A 5,301-nucleotide genomic window follows, 5' to 3' on the forward strand; every position below is an offset into this window, starting at 1 on the left:
TGCATTCACTGCATACATTTAGTGTTATGCGGAGCACAAAGTGGATTTGTTTTAGGAATTTATAGGGATTTATTCGAAATTTTCAAATTAGTTACGAGCGCTTTGTGCATAAAATTTGCGAAAATTGAAATATTCGAAAAGTTTTCAATTAGAAGTGCAAAACGGCTGACAAATGATTGGACCGCTTTCAGTTCAATTGTGCAAAATTCAGTTTGTTGCATATTTGTATTTCACAAAAACAAAAACCAAGCCAAGAATCACATTTTATAGCAATTTTTAATATGCAATTTAATGCAATTGTGAAACAAATGATACCGTAAGTCGTCCTTTGACACTAATTCAACTACTGGTGGTGTATCATTTTGACTCCTATTCCTACCGATGTCAACATTATTATCACAATCCTCCCGAATATCAATCACGTAATGATTGAATGATTTGTATGTTTGGTAAATGTGAGTACGGCAGTTGGCAAACGTCATTGCGTTGCGTAATTGATAGCAAATGCCATTTCGATTATGTGGTCTCATTTGCCGTCACACATACGACCGCACCTACATTCACAGATTGCAGTACATTTGCAGTGCTTACGTATTGCCTGTCAGCAGATTTTGATTATGTTTGTACATTTGCTTACGTATCTCATAATGTAGTACAACAAGTTAAGCTTAAATTATGCAAACACGCCTGGATGTATGCAACGTTTTTGGCTCGAATTATTAATGTAATAAATTTATTGTTATCACAATTACAACAATTTATCGGATCACGTTTAAGATTTACATACGCTACCACATACACAATATTGTTGCATTAACCAAATATATATATGTACATATATAGAGAATAGTGTAAGAGGAATCAAATTTTGTAAAACTTAAATAATTTACCTATATCTGACGCTAACGTATTCATAAATGCTGATTGGTTTATTCGAGTTGGTATCGAACAGAACCTTACTGGTCCATCATACATTATATATTAATGTCGAATGTTTATACGCGGATATCTACATATTTCTCTTTTGTTATAGGTTTATTAAACTATAGATACCGTACATGTTAAGCTTTATAAACTGCTGATCGGATTTAACTCTTAACTGTACAAGAGTTTTCTATGTAAGAACTGTAACTGAAGCATCAGGTCGTACAGGTACTATATCCAAAAGTCAACATATTGTTAATTTTTACTATTAAACGGAAATCTGAACCTTTAGATACTAAAGCATCAAAATTTATATTTTAATATTTATATTCCAACTAAATAAGATTCGAAAAATATATTAAATTTTATATACTGTAGGTATATATATTTATATTATATTTTTCAAAATATATATATTTTTCAAAATAATTAGAATCAGGTTCAGATATATCCGTTTGTAGTTAAGTTATGAAATATAGTCATCCCGTTAATATTTATGGGTTGTTCCAAAAATCCGTGTTAATTTAAACAGATAATCCGGTTGAAATTAAGAATCTTCGACATTAACTTAACATACATTTCTCGGACTTTGTAAAAACGGTGTTAAAATCATATATTATTTTGCAAAATCATTTGTTGTAACTTTATAGTTTCTAACTAAATTTTTGTAATTTTTGTGGTAAATAAATTAAAATTAAGCCTTAATGTGATTGGATTTTAAAATATATGTTAGTAAATCTAAACTATTTCGTTTCTAAGTAATTATAGATTAAATTGTGGAATTATTTTTAAACGTTTCAGTGGTTTTTAACCGACTGCAGTAATAAAACCAAATTTTCAGTCTCCTGAAATAATTGACTGAGTTTTTGTCGCTTCAAAAATACTGAAAAGCGCGAAAATTTCAGTACCAAACGGAAAATAAATATAAATTCAGAAATGAAAATTTCGTTGAATAAATAGGATTTTTCGTTTACGGAAGTAACAATTTTCCACACATTTCAAGCACTTTAAGTGGACTTTTAGATGATCATTCAGGAAAACAATTATAAAGCATCGAGTACCCTTTTAAATGTAAAACGTTTCAAAAAAGAATATTTTTTCCACGACACTTGTTTTAAATGAAAAATTTATTAGACTTAAATGTGCAAAAAAATAAAAAAAGTAAACTCAGCGAATTACGTACATTAAAAATGGTAAATTTAATCTTAAAATGTGGGGAATTTGTCAAACAATTTTTTCAGTCCTAATTAGGGTCACAAATCAATTTGAGAACGACAATCCATGTTCTTTGATTTAATTAACTCTTATTACAGGGAAATTGTAATTTTTGTTTTAGAAATTTAAAAAATAAATTTTTGTAATTAAAATTTTTTGCGATAATGAGATATTTTATCTATTCTTAGATTTATAGATTTTCATTACTGTTTTTATAAACTGAAACAAGTCTAAAGTGATTATATTTTATAAAAATATAAAATAACTTTTATATTCTAAAATAAAAGTCAACTTGTTATTTACAAAATATACAATGTAGTAATTTTCTATCTAAACTGAACATCTATTTAGCATACTGATTAAAATTTATGGTTGCAGACTTAATCAATCAATAATAATAATAATAACGATACAACCACAGAATGTTTATATGTTCGACTAATCAAACAGCAAATAATGCTACTTTTCATATTTTTAGTTTTCGAATTCCCCTTTTCGCGAAAACAACAACGGGGCTTCTTGGCGGCAGTATATAATCGTATGTATATATATACAATTCATGTAAAAAAGTGTCAAGCAGGTATTGAGATCTGTTTGGACATATGGCTTACAACTATGGAGTTGTACAAGTAGAGAATTTCAAAACAAAATTATAAGAGTCGTTACTAATGCTTCTTGGTGTACCCGCAACAGTGACCTACATCGTAATTTAAACATGCCAACGGTCACAGACCTAATCTAAATATTATCTCTACTTAATATCGAAGGACTAATACGTTGGCTTAAACGAACTTAGCCGTTTGATTTGTTATCCTAATACATTAATTATTATAAGTAAGATATTTTATTATAAGTATTTAGATTAATGTCGACTAATATACGTTCCCGCCTTAGCAGTATTGCTAATTAGTTTAAGTAGACTAGGTGTGGAATGTGGAATGATCGTAGAAAAAGCGAATAGTAATCGGTTGTTATAAAGAAATAGCCAAAGGTTGTAAGTGATGCAGATCAGCACGTGTCACATCAGTTTCGTGATGAAAAGTAATTTATTTTGAATAAACTCATTATATATATTAAAATTTGAATGTGTGTTTGAAATATACTATATTTCATAATATGTAATTATAATGAAGCTAAGCAACGCTGAAGGTGCTACAAAGGTTTTCAATAATATAACATTTTTCATTAGTTGCTGCTCATAACAGTTCAGCATTTAATAACAATAATTAATAATAATGTAGCGATCCACTGAATTCGATAGCAACAAGGCTGTAAAATCAACATCTTGAAAAATAATATCACCATGTAAACTACTATGCAAAGTTTTTACCGGTCTACCTAAGACATGGCGCCAACGAAAAATACAAAGCGTATTAATTTGATACAAACATCGCATCGTCTGACATTAACCCAAGTCAAGTTCAGCAAAAACTAGCGTCTTTGTTGTTTTTCGTTTATTAATAATGTTGAATTTGTGTCTGAAAAAGAACATTTGCATCACGTGATGCTTTTCTTATTTAACCAAAAGAAAAAGGCAGTTGAAAGTCATCGTATGGTAAACATACTCCATAGAATATAATATATAAGACACGATTTCGACCATTTAATAGTCGGGTTTTCTATGTGAAAGACAGTCAGCGCTCTTGTAGACCACAAATCTTCGAAGACTCACGGAGTTATTGGATGATGACCCAACTCAAACTCCAAAGCAATTGACAAAAGCTTTAAATGTGTCACAAACAAACAATCAGCAGATGTTTATGAGGAAAGGGAAAGATTAATAAGTTAAGAACATGGGGCCCAAAGTTAGAAAAAATTGAAAGGCTGCTTCAACGCCCAAATAAAAAAAAACTATTTTTGTATCTTGGCTTTCACCTGTGGAAGCCGATTCTTTAAGACCACTGCCGAATCGCTTCCGCGAAGTCGGTACTTTAAGATTATGCTTTGTGTCTGGTGGGACCAGAGCGGTATTGTAGATCATGAATTCTTAAAGCCAAGCAAAACAGTTACTATATAACGTCACTGTTATCAAATTAATGATATAAATCACGCATTAATCAAAAGACGATCGAAATGGACTAAAATATATTACGAAAAACTTTTGTTCCAACAATGCACCGTCTCACACTACAAAATCAATGAAAGACACTTTGAAATCGCTTGGATAAGATATCATTCCACACCCAATGCAATCCCCAGATCTTGCGCCAACTGATTGTAACTGCTTCACTTCATTGAGGCACGCGCTCGCACAGCACTTCAACAATTTTAAGGAAGTTGGAAAATAGTTCGAGGAACGTGATAGATAGGCGAAATGTGTGGAAGCTGATGATCAATATTTTGAATAAAAAAAATTAACTTCCCTTGAAATTTACGTGTTGTTCTTACCAAAAAAAAAAAAATTCATATTCTACTGGTAACAGTTTGAAACACAAGACTAGACACTAATATTAAGCTAGGTGTTCCTAAAAGTTCTATGAACTGTATGTTGCTTGCATAAATCCACAATCTCATATACCCTGATACATTAACTTCTGTAAGACATTCTTAAGAGAAAAGACATATTTTACTCACAGATTATTGTGCAGTTCACCGTAATTTTACATTTCGGTTTCAGTGATTTATCTTAGTCCTTAATAAAATATATAATATGTAATTCCCTTATTAAATAATTACTACTTTTTTCTATTTTTTAATTAAAAGAGTTTGAGTTCAGTCTCGAACCTAAGCAATCTCGAAACTCCAACTCAAAAAAATAAATCTTATGACGGTAATGTTCTTCTATTAAAGTTGTTCTTCTTCTTTATCAACAATTTCTTTATTTAAATAAACAATTTTAAATTTTATAATATGCTTTTGAAGTATCAATAATTGTTTTTAATTTTAAATTTAAAAATACATATATCTTGTAGCGATTTCCAATCCTCAAACACAAGTGTCACTCTTTAATATTTAATCATTTTCAGTTAAGAAATATTTATTAAAACTTTCGAAACATAAATAAAATCCAATAATTCCATATTAATTACTTGAGGCTTGTATTCTGTCATCTCCGACTTTTTCCTTTTGGAGTTTTATCAAATTGAAAAATGGCTTCATCAATTTAGTTTACACTTTTTATTGCCATTTTTCGCACATCCAAATGGCTTCATTATTATCGGC

The sequence above is a fragment of the Teleopsis dalmanni genome, chromosome 2 (genome assembly GCF_002237135.1).
Source record: "Teleopsis dalmanni isolate 2A chromosome 2, ASM223713v2, whole genome shotgun sequence".
NCBI lineage: Eukaryota > Metazoa > Arthropoda > Insecta > Diptera > Diopsidae > Teleopsis > Teleopsis dalmanni.